General features: G+C 42.9%; 1 protein-coding gene across 1 annotated transcript in view; it reads left to right on the top strand.

Annotated features, from left to right (window-relative positions):
- The first annotated feature begins 984 nt into the window (after positions 1-984).
- Positions 985-12,724, top strand: part of Ttbk2 (tau tubulin kinase 2) — a 127,870-nt gene continuing 116,130 nt past the window's right edge. The window contains exon 1 of the mRNA XM_005364320.3: positions 985-1,359. The gene's annotated coding sequence lies outside the window, so the exon portion shown is untranslated. The remainder of the gene's footprint in view (positions 1,360-12,724) is intronic.

Here is a 12,724-nt window from a genome sequence, read left to right as displayed (position 1 = left end):
GCGCGGCAGTCATTGGAACTGTGAAGGAGAAAGAGCATTGGACATGCGATATTTAAACAGACCGGAGGTTTGGTTTTGACACTAGCGTGATCTTGGTAAAGTTAACTCAGTTTTTAATGTCTATATACTGGTCAGTAAAGATGGGAGGGAGACTTACTCTTAATTTTTTGTTTTGTTTTTCACCAAAGAGTTTGGCACCCATTCAACACGAAATATAAATGTCTTCCACACAGCCTTAATGCTCCACCCTTCGTCGTCAGTCTTTGAGCCATTCCTGCAAACTCCAGCTTAGAGTCCCAGATTGGTCCACACGAAGGTTGTTCATTGTCTTTATCAAAACAGCAATGCAATCTTTTTCCGTAGGTTGCGAGGGGGCACTCCCTTCTCCAGGCTGACATCTCTGTAACGCCTTCTTTTGCTCCTCACACCTTCAGGTTTCCTGGCCCTGGCCAGGAGCTTAGGTTAAGATTCTGGGGACAGCGCCCATCCCTCAGATCCTGGCGGCTTTAGGTCTGAGCAGGCGAGTAGACCTTAAGCCACCACCCGGCCTTGCGATTCTCGTCGCGACTGCCTCAGTGACAAAGTATTTTTTCTTTCAAAGGGCTCAACTCTGTGGCCACGAGCAAGCTGAACTAGAATACCTACTCAAGTCTGCTCTCAGAAGCTCTGCGCCCTACATCTCTCTACTCAGGACAGGCCGGCCGTTGCGGCGAACACTGGAACTACAAGTCCCAGAATCCCCGCGCACACACGCACGCGCACTGTCATTGTGATGCTTCTTTCCCGGTAACTCGCCCTCTCAGGCAAACCTGAAGATAGCGGCAATTCTCCGGTGGGGGGCGGAGACGCTCTCGGCCCAATTCTCCGCCCCCTCCCTGATAGGCAATGGGACTAGCCAACCGACGCCACGGGCTGGGAACGTGCTCTCCAATCAGCACCCGCGGCGGAAAGGTGGGCGGTGCGCGCTGGCAGGGCAGGTGGGCTAGGCTGTGCGGCTTGCGGGGGGAGAGTAACGTCGGGCCGGGTCAGCGGGTGCTGCAGTAGTCGCCGCAGCGGCTATGGGAGCGGTGGGGACGAGGCGGCGGCGGCGGCGGCAGGAGGAGGTGCAGGGGCTGGCACGAGAGCAGCGGCCCGGGGAGGCCCGCAGCAACACCCGCAGCCGCCGCCGCCGCCTTTAGACGCGGACGGCACCCGAGGGGACCGCCGGCCGTCTAAGCCGCGCTCGGGTCCCGCCGCAGTGGGCGGCGGGGGATGGGCAGGCGGCGGCGGGCCAGCCTGCTGAGCGGTGACTCCTGCCGGTGCGAGCCCTGAGCTGGACCCCAGTCCTCCGCCGGAGATCCTACGTCCGCCGCGGCCCAGGTAGGACACACCCCCGAGCCCCGGGGCGTCTCCAAGTAGCCGCTCTGCGCCCGCCGGACCCCTAGCCCAGCCCTACCGAGGCTTGGAGGAGAGGCTCCCCGAGACCCTTGGGTTTCTGCCCATACCTGGGCTGGTGCCAGACCCAAATTGGTCCTCATCCTCGAGATCGTTCTGGTTCTGCCCCATTTCCCCGGAGGCTTTGGGTGCCTTCCCTGAACTTGGAGGGTCACGAAGCTGCTTCATCTGTTCTGTGGATGACCCATATATCACTTGTACTCATGACTCTTCTGGTTACCAGGATCGAACAGAGAGGATGCTTTAAAATTATGAGCGTTTCGTTTTACCTTTATTTTTTTCCTCGCTGTAATGGAAGAGGGACAGAGCTACGGAGTCTCTCTCTGGGGTAATAAGGAAGGCCAGGACTTTGTAGTACTGAAGTAATGACTGGAGGGATTGGCTTTGACAAAGATGATGCTGTTGATACGCTGGGATGCCGAAAGAGGGACAAAAGAGCCTACGTATACGTACTGTCGAGTCAGAGAAGTAAATAATCATGGGGGTGCTAGGATACTTGATCTTCCAGTGAAGTTCATTTTGTTTCCCTTGTGGCGCTGCCTTAGAGGTAAAAATGACATTGAGTTGTACATTGAGTTGTACTTTAATCTATTAACTTTAGATTAAAGTTGATAGGCTTCTCTGCTCAGGCTTTGGAAGCTGTCCTTTGACCATTAAAGAAGAGAATTTTATCTTAACCTACGTATGATGGGAAATGGTTATTTAGTAGAATTGAATTGCGTGAGAGAGTATATTATGAATGGGCATATGTTTGTACTCAGACTCTCAAATACAAGGAGGATTCCGGCTGTGTTTTGTTAACAGTGTTTGGTTTTGAGCCATTAACAGTTGCCTTGACATTAAACATGGACTTGAGGATAGACTGCAAAGAGGTATCTGTTTTCTTTTAACTAAGTGGACTAGAATAACATTCATTAAGGGATTAACAAAATGAGGATTTTAAAAGTGTTGAGTGGGTTGAATACTTTGTGTCTTGCCTCTTTAAAGAAGCTGTGATAGTGACAGATATAACAATGTGATGTCTTGGAGAATCTATCCCGATTTGGATTGTGGTCTATTAAAAATTAAAACATAATGAAAGAAATCTTTAGTACAGAAGTTAGTATTTCCTGTATGATGAATTTCTAGGAAGACACCAAAAGGGATGGTTGAAGCATGATTACAGAGGAAATTTCTCTAATAGTTTAACTTTATAATGGAATGATAGAAACTGACTTCTCTCTTTCAGTTTTGGACACATAGAAGACATTGAGGCTCATACATAACTTTATTAATTTTGTAATTTGTAATTGAAACAGATTGATTATGAGTAGGGAGCTAGCTTAGAGAACATGTATATTCATATATATATATATAATTGAGTGAATTCTGTATTGTTTATGACTTTAGATTTTTATTGTTAAGTAGTGGCTATTTTAATACCTTAGGAAAGCTGAGCAAATTGACCTCAATTATGTAGGACTTTATATATCTTTAAATGTCATGCTAGTAGTGAAAGTTGTATAATTTAGACAATTTTAGGGAGCAGTTTATACATAAGGCTGCATTAAAATGTTACAGTCATGGGTTGTTTAAACATTTTTAAGTATACTTATTTTTGTGTGTAGAGTATTTTGCCTAAATGTGTGTGCTGTGATAAACTATTGGTTTTTCAAAGTATGTAGGTGTTGCACGGCTGAGTTAGTTCTGATCATGGAGTTTTAAGTTTCATTTAGGTGCTGAGCAGGACCTTCTTTGTGAACTACACAGCTTTATCAAGAATACATATGGATGACATTGCTTTGTTGTCCAGAGGCAGACTTACTCTGTAATTCAGGCTGCTCTTGAAGTCCCAGTAATCCTTCTTCCTCAGCCTCCCAGGTGCTAGAATTACAGGTGTCAACCACCATTTTTATGCCATACTAAGGTTCAAATCCAGGGCTTCATGTATTCTAGGCAAGCACCCCACCAATTAAGCTACATTCCCAATTTTTTATTTTATTTTGAAAGAGGGTTTTCCTAGATTGCTCAGGCTGTCCTGGGTCTTAATGATCTGCCTGTGTTTGTCAACAGAATAACTAGGTTTGCAAGCATGTACAACCACATCCAGTTCATTAGTCTGTTAAAAAAAATTAAATTTTTGTGTATGTTTGTTTTGTCTGCATGTATATAGTTTACCGACTGTCTACGTGTCTGGTGTCCATGGAAATCAGAAGAAGGTGCTAGATCCCTTGGAACTTGAGTTACTAATAGTGTGAGCTGCCACGTGGGTGACGGGAACTGAACCTGGGTCCTTTGGAAGAGCAGACAGTGCTGTAACCACTGACCCATCTAAAGCCCTCATTTACCTCTTTACACTTCCTTTTATTTTACTTTCTCCCATTTCAAAACACTTGCTTTAAAAGATAAGGTTGCATTGTTTCCCTTATCTAATCATATGATCATCTCAATACTCTATTTTTGTTAATCTTTGCGGCTTTCTGCTTATGTTTTATGTTATGGAGTACGTTTATAAATTTTCTTTTTTCTTGGTCCGCTAAGATTTTAGCTTATATAATATCTAAAGATGGTTTTATTAACATTTTTCAATGACTAGTAAGGCAGAGATGAGGGAAGAAAAGTAAGAAAAAGAAAAGCCAAAGAGAAAAGTGTGATACATACTGATAATGATGTTTGATTCAAAAATTACCTGGATGCAGAATTACATGGTAAACTGGATTAGGACTTCCTTTCTTTTGAACTTCCATGACATTTAATAAACTCAACATATTTAGGGCTGTTGAAGTGGAGAAACGGCTCGGTGTTTAAGAGCACTTGCTGAAGACCATAAGTTTAGTTCTCAGCACCCATATGGCGGCTCACTACCATTCATAACTGCAGTTCCAGGGGATCCAGTGCCGCCTTCTGACCTCCAAGGACACTAAACTCACACTAGACTCATAAATGCTGGCAAACCAATCATACATGTAATAAATTATTTAAAACAATCTCTTGGAATTTTTGAATGGTAAGTTATTGTAACAGCTGCATATGCTCTTTCAGTACTTGCTAATCATTTCCCATGTTAAACTGTCATGGGTTAAAGATTCAGTAGCAGCTCTGGGTGGTGGTTCTTGTATACCTTTAACCCCAGCACTTGGGAGGCAGAGACAGTTGGATCTAAGGCCAGACTGGTCTACAGAGCTAGTTCTAAGACAGCCCAGGCTACACAAAGAAACCGTGTCTTAAAAAAAAAAAAAAAATCAACAGTAGACAAAAGAGAAATATCTCTTTACTTTTAAGTTTACCATATAGCAGAAGCAGAAACCTGTAGAAACAGATACTTATGCAAGTTTCAAGTATTATGAAGAGAACGTATAAACATGAGCAGGTAGTTTCAAGAGAAGTTGCTGTTTTATTAACCCTAACTAATTCTGTGTTCTCTATTAGCTTCAGAGGTCAGTGGAAATATTTCACTCTAATTAAATAATTAAAAATAAATATTCTAAATGAAAGAAGTAATAAAAGTTAATGTGCATATTACCCTGTGTGTTATACAGACATTGTGTATCTGCAATAAACAGGAGAAAAATAAAGAAGTAAACATTTTGTTTCACAGTTTTGAGGTTTTTATCCACTGTGGCATGGAGGGCATGGTGGAACAGGTCAGCTGAGTTCATTGCATTGAGGAAACACAGAAAATACCCATGCTCGTGCCCTCATGGATATACTCAGAGGTGCACTTTACTAACCATCAAGTTGACAATCAATATTAACCCTTACAAGTCCACCTCTTGTTAACTTGACACCCAAACACATCTCTTTAAGCCATACATTTGGACTGGGAAGATAGCTCAGTGGGTAAAAGTGCTTGTCACACAAGTCTGAGAAGCTGAATTCAAATCCCCAAAAGCCATGTGAAGCCAGATGTGGAAGTGCTTATCTGTACCAGTACTGAGGTGGTAGGTGGAGATGAGAAACCTGGGAAGCTAACATATGATATATTCAGGAAAACAGCAAAAAACAACCCTTCACATGTATGCTGTGACATGTGAGCCTATAGATACGCACACACACAACTCACTAGAGAGAGAGAGATTAAAATAAAAAACCTTGAAATTCCATCCCTGGTCTCCATAAGACTTATGTCCTCCTGAAATTATAATTACACAGTCCACCTCCAGAGTTCTTACAGGCTTTACAGTTCTGACATTGTTCAAAAATCCTCGATTAAAATATTTGAGGGGGCTGGAGAGATGGCTCAGAGGTTAAGAGCATTGCCTGCTCTTCCAAAGGTCCTGAGTTCAATTCCCAGCAACCACATGGTGGCTCACAACCATCTGTAATGGGGTCTGGTGCCCTCTTCTGGCCTTCAGGCATACACACAGACAGAATATTGTATACAAAATAAATAAATATTTAAAAAAAATAAAATATTTGAGATGGAAGCAAACTCAGTTGTGATTCCTCGTAAAATCAGAAGGAAAATTATATACTTAGGAAGTATGGTACAGAGTAAGCAATTTCATTCCCAAAGGAAGAAATAGAAAAGTAGCAAGGTGGGGTTAGGACCAAAGCAAGACAGAAACCTCAAAGGGGAAACCAGTCCCATAGTTCCATGCCTGAACTTGTGATGTCTTCTCCAGATGAGCATTGCCTCTAAGACCTTACTGGTTGCAGCTCACATAGCCTTTTTCTTTGGTTACTTTTACTGGGTAGCAGCTTGTGTCTTTTTGCTTTGCACATTCCAAGTTCCTGACACATCCAACTTTCCAGGTCTCCATTGCATCTTTGGCTTCATTCTCATGGTTTTATACATTGCTCTTTAGGGGCTGTCTGCAGGAAGTCTGACCTTGCTTTAAGTTGGAGTGAAAGCCTCCATCACTTTGTAGCCCCTTTAGTCTGTGAAATATATATCATATGATGAACAGTACAAGGTCTGTTGCTGCTTCCAGTGATAGGTATGTCTGCATAGACAGTGGTCTCTTAAGTGGCCTGTATAGCTGGATGTAAGGAAGCACTTGTCAAACTAACCTTGCACTAACTAGCAAGGCACTTGGGATCTATCTTCTCAAAACAAGGTCGTTCAGATGAATTAAAACTTACACAAGGGGCTGGAGAGATGGCTCAGTGGTTAAGAGTGTTGCCTGCTCTTCCAGAGGTCCTGAGTTCAATTCCCAGCAACCACATGGTGGCTCACAACCATCTGTAATGACGTCTGATGCCCTCTTCTGGCCTACAGCCATACATGTAGACAGAATATTGTATACATAATGAAGAAATAAATATTTAAAAAAAAAACACAAATTCAGTCCGCAATGGATGACATATGCTCTGAAATTCTTCCACCCCCAAGGTCTGATTGCTTATTTATAGTAGTTATTCTTAAATAATCTTTAATTTTGCTGAACTCACAAGTAGAAGCCTCCAGTGAGGACAGCGTACATCTCCTGGCAGACTGTTTCTGGCATATTTCTCTGACTTCTTTTACTCTCCTGACCAAAAGTTTAGCATATTCTGCAGCCTCCTCTTTATTTTTCTTTAGAGCAGCACATTGGCAATTGTTTTGCAGGACACATGGAATAACTAGACACTGAATCTTGGGGACTTTGGTCCTGGGCTTCTTTTTGTTTAAAGGCATCATCTTTAGACAGACTGAAAAATTCTCAGATTTTGCTAGCTCTTTTGGTCCCCAGCCCTTAGGGCACAGTAATCTATCAGCACAGTAGAAATTCTTCCCTCTTTTATATATATATATATATGTGTGTGTATATATATACACACACATATATATATTATAACCAAGTTGAGAACACTGAGATTGGCATCCACAACACATCCCCAAAAGACTGGAGTTTCTCCTTCCATTTCTGCTTGGTCTATAACAGGATTGTCTGTTAGTCAACATCAGGCACACTGCTGAGTCAAGATACTTGACTACTGAGTCAAGATTTCGTTTCCACCACTGAGTCAGACCACATAACACTCTACATGCAGAGCCTCAGCAGTATGGTCCTGTTCCTGTCTGAAGCCTCATGACCATACTCTTGTGATTCTCAACCTTCCTAATGCTGCGACCCTTTAGTGCAGTTCCTCATATTGTAGTGACCCACCCCCAAACATAAAATTACCTGTGGTAGTTTGACTATAATTGACCTCCATAATCTCATAGGGCGTGGCACTACTAGGAGGTGTGGCTTTGTTAGAGTGGATATGGCCTTGTTGGAGGAACTGCGTTACTATGGGAGCAGGCTTTGGGATTTCCTACGCTCAGGACACTGCCCAGTGTGTCAGTCTACTCGTGTTGTCTGAAAGATGTAGGACTGTCAGCTACCAGCACCACATTTGCCTGCATGACACCATGCTCCTTGTCATGGTAATGGACTGAAACTCTAAAACTGTAAGTAAGCCCTCCCTATTAAATATTTTCTTTTTAAGAGTTGCCATAGTCATAGTGTCTCTTCACAGCAATAAAAACCTTGACTAAGACAGAGGGTTGGTATCAGGGACTGGGGTATTGCTGTGGGATAAGCCTGACTTCATTTGGAGTAATATGGACTTTGGGATTATGGATTAAAAAGCATTTGAATGTTTTAAGTGCTGCTTAATGGGCCATACCAGTAGGAGCACAGAAGACCGTGGTGCTGAGTGTGATTTGATCAACTGTGGTGCCATTGGCCATGCCAGAAGAGCAGCGAGTATCAATTGAAGTTCCAGGTGTCAGCCCGCCAGAAGGAAATTCTCTGGTGGGCCAGTCTCCTTTTGGCAAGGCCACTGGACTGCAGACCCCTGAACATCTTTTGCTTTTGCTGTTCCTTAACATGTTCGCTGCAGCTCTATTTCTCTTGTATCTAGCATGGTGTCAGTGGATGTGGGGAGATCTCCACTGCCTGTAATATGGTGTGTTTATCTCGGAAACATCCCGTTCTCCTGAGCATTTTTACTTGTGGATTGTCAAGAAGATGGCCCTTCCTGAAGCTGTACGGTCTAATTTGATGATAATAATGGTAGCCTATACAGAGTTTTGATGAATAAAAATAAAAATAAGGATACATCTAAAGTCTATGAGTTCCACCTTAGGAGCAGCTCAGGTTAATGAAAGCATCTGAGTCGAGGGCCTAGGCTGCTCTAATCTCTCAATGCTGAAAAGAGGCAGTCATGCGCCATTAGCTAAAACAAAGCTTTAAAGTAACTTCAAGATAGACCAGAAGCCTTGCTAATAGTTTAAGATAAATAACCCCAGAAAACAAGCTAAAGTCCACAAGGACTCATAGTTGGCTGTCTGACTCGTTAGGATAGGGTCAAGAATATAGAACGCCCTGATTGTTTCTAGCTCCCCTTGCTAGGTCTGGTTAATAATCAAGGTGATGATTAATTTCTTGCGCTAATTCCTGACCTCAACTTTTTGTTATTGATGAATGACTGTGCACCCTGTACAGTACTAAAAGTTTAGCTGACTGTCTTTTTATGTACATAAAAGTTTACATTTGTGACTCCCTTAAAATTCCTTATAAGATTACCTTTCATAATTAAGTGGTTCATTCTTTCTTTGTAACTGCAGACTGTTGTGTGGTTTTTAGTGGTAACTCTAATGAAGATTTAAAATGAAAAGGAGCAAGCTGATCAAGGTAAATCACAATATAGAAATTTGAGGAGAAAAAGAGCACCAGGAAATGAAATAGAGCTAAATTTTGTGTTCAAAGAGATAAACAGATTAAGAAGTGGAATAAAGGGAGTGGTGACCCCAGGGTACGATCTCACTCAGCTAAGCTTCCTATTTATGAAAAGGAACTAAAGTTTAGAGTGGTGGGGCACACCTTTAATCCCAGCACTGGAAAGGCAGAGACTGGCAGATCTTTTGACTTTGAGGCCAACCTGGTCTAAGAACAAGTTCAAGATCAGCCAAGTTTAGGTGGTTAAGGACAGAAAGCTGGTGAAGATATAATTGAATAAAAGGGCCATGTTCCAGCCCCAGCAAGCAGCAGAACTTGGTAGCTTCAGCCACATTAGAGTAAGGATTAAAGAAATGGGTTATAGAATTTGCCTCCACGCCTGAAAAAAGCCACTGAAACCAGGCATGTGTTAGAGGTGTCCCTGAATGGAGGCCTAGAAGAGAAGTCATTGCATGAAGCTGTGAAGTTGGAGCCTGGGTTGCCTTGGAGAACCCAAGATGTTAGAGATGCCAGAGTTGTGGGATAGCTGCCGAGGAGAGCTGCTAACAGAATAGAACCAGCCCAAGAGAAAGAAGTGTATTGCAGTCAACAAAGCTGAACAGAGTTGGAGATCTGAAGAAAGCTTTGACATCAGACATGAAGATGTAGAGTTTGGAGTTTGCTCAGCTGGTTTTTGATCTTTTTGGTCCAGTATTTCCTCACTATGGCTCCTTCCCTAAGTTTTGGGATGGTAATGTATATCTGTCCTGTTACATTACTTGTTGGAAGTATGTGATCTGCTTTTTTTTTCAATTTTGATTTTATAGGGAATTACGGTTAAGAGATTTTATGGATCTCAGAAGAGACTTTGAACTTTGGACTTCTTAAAAATTTATTTAGCTTTATGTGCGTTGGTGTGAAGGTGTCAGATTTCCTGGAACTGGAGTTACAGACAATTGTGAGCTGCTGTGTGGGTGCTGGAAATTGAACCTGGGTCCTCTGGAAGAGCAGCCAGTGCTCTTAACCACTGACCCATCTCTTCAGTCTGAACTTTGTCCTTTTAAACATTGTTGAGAATGTGATAAGACTATGGGGACTTTTGAAGTTGGACTCTATGCATTTTGCATTATGATATGGCTACAAGCTTATGGGGGCCAGGGAATGGAATGTGATAGTTTGAATGTAATTGACCTCCATAATCTCAATGGGAGTGACACTATTAGGAGGTGTGGCTTTGTTAGAGTGGTTATGGCCTTGTTGGAGGAAGTGTGTCACTGTTGGGGTAGGTTTTGAGATTTCCTATGTTCAGGACACTGCCCAGTGTATCAGTCGACTTCGTGTTGTCTGCAAGATGTAGGACTGTCAGCTACCAGCACCATGTGTGTCTGCATGCCGTCATGCTCCCCATCATGATGATAATAGACAGAACATCTGAAACTGTAAGCAACTCAGTAAGCACCACCCCCTCTATGGCCTCCAGGATCCTGCCCTGTTGAGTTCTTGCAATGACTTCCTTCGGTGATGACCTGAAGGGGTCTTAGTAATAGTCTGTCCTGTCCCTTTAAGAGACAAGCCCCGCCCACCCCCACCCCCTTCCACAACAAACCTGCTTTGGAGTTTTTTAGAGGAGACATGTACAGGCCTGGTGAAGTCAGTGTGCAGAAAGACAGGGCTGAAGATGGCATGTCCAGCTTTTAAAGGCTGCCTAGCTCATGCACGCAAGGGGATGATGGAGCTCACAAATGCGCACAAGGGCTTCCATAGCCTCGTCATACATAGGTGATACAACCATGCTGCACTGGGTCATGTAGGGCCTTTTAAGGTCCCCAAGGTGGCTAAGTATTTTTGCCTGAGGGCTTGTCTGTGCATGCCTGCCCTTTAACTCAGAAGTGCCAGCCATGTTGGTTGGCTAAAATCATAACAGTCGTGACCCACAGGTTGAGAACCTTTGCCATAGTCTATTTTGTCTTCATTCCTGTTAGCATGCTGGTGTGACCTATCAAAACCACCTATCAAGCTCTACTTAAAGCATTCATTATTGGCCTTCTCTAGCCTGGTTTTCCAGATTCCCCCACAGAACAGTTCCAAAGGATTCTAAACCGTACGGTCAGTAAGAACAACCCTGCTATCAGTTCTCAGCGCTACACATTTCATTGTTGTGGCAGAATAATTGACAGAAACAACTTAAGGGAGTAATGACTTGTTTTGCCCCATGGTTATTATGGCAGAGAGATTTGATAGAGCTGAGCTCACATCCTGGTGGCCAGGAAGTAGAGAGATAATGCCTGTACTTTGGAGGACTTGCTTTTGGTTCCCCTTTTATTTCATCCACATTCTCCCCAGTGGGTTAATGTTCTCTACATTCCCCCGCCATCCTGCTTGGAAATGCTGTCACAGTCACACTCGGTTGTGCTCTGCTAACTTCCTAGGTGCTTCTTAATCCAACCAAATAGACAAAATTAGCCAGCACATCTTGAAACAGCTTTAGAAAAAAATATCTTTTCAGTGACTTCAGAACATTTACACCCTTCCACCTCCACTGTTTCCTCTTCTACTTTTCTATCATGTGTGTTCTATTATCTTCCTTGATCCCTCTTTTTCCCCTCTAATGGGCTCCATTTTACATAGCAATTTAGAAATTATTATTTTTTTAGTTGTTTTATGTGTGGGGTGCTCATGCAACAGAGTATGAATGTCAGAAGACAACTTTGTGGAGTTGACTGTCCTATCTTTTTTTTTTTTAAGGTTTTTTTAAAATATTTATTTATTTATTATGTGTACAGCATTCCTTTCATGTGTGCCCGCAAGCCAGAAGGGGGCACCAGGTCTCATTATAGATGGAAGAGCAGTCAGTGCTCTTAACCACTGAGCCATCTCTCCAGCCCCGACTGTCCTATCTTTTATGGGTCCTAGGGATTGACTTCAGGTTGCCCGGCTCACATGACAAAATATATAAAATAAAGTGGATAACATCTGATGAGACACACAAGTTTGTTCTCTGGCTTTAGTGTGTTTGAGCACACATGTGCACCTGAACACACAAATGCACACAAAACAATCTTCAACTTTTATAACATATTTTCAGTGTTCTGTTTTGCAGGGGTCTATTGAAGGCAAAGGTTCGTTGCAAGATGAATTTTAGACACTCTGTACCAAAGAGGTTAAGCCTCTGATGGACTGAAAGCTATGGTTTTGCAAAAGCCTCTTTTATTGTTACACACACACACACACACACACACACACACACACACACACACACACAACAAAATAAAAACCTTTAGCAAACCAATTTCTGAGTACCAAAACCTCTTATTGGGAACTGTTTGAAGAAACTGTTTGCCTAAGCAGTTCTCAGCCATGAGAACTCCTGGTTTGCCTCTTTAAGACTAAGTTTTGCAAAGGCTCTGAAATTCCTTCAGAAGAACTCAGCTAAGAATCACTGACTTTAAACAAAGGGTAGTTAAAAGCCTAGGTGTTATCACTCCAGAATTCAAGCCAGATGCAGTGGCTCTGTGGAATCTCTCACTACAACATACCATGACTAACTGGAAAGTGTGGGGTCTTATACCTTAATAATAGGTGTTGTGAGCCCAGCAGTGGTGGCTCTCAACTTTAATCCCAGCACTCAGGAGGAGAGGCAGGCGGGTCTTTGTGAGTTTGAGGCCAGCATGGTCTACAGA

Source organism: Microtus ochrogaster (assembly GCF_000317375.1).
Source record: "Microtus ochrogaster isolate Prairie Vole_2 chromosome 14 unlocalized genomic scaffold, MicOch1.0 chr14_random_1, whole genome shotgun sequence".
In the NCBI taxonomy this organism is placed as follows: Eukaryota; Metazoa; Chordata; class Mammalia; order Rodentia; family Cricetidae; genus Microtus; species Microtus ochrogaster.
The sequence above is the reverse complement of the archived record's forward strand: the minus strand, read 5'-3'. Positions and strand labels throughout refer to the sequence as shown.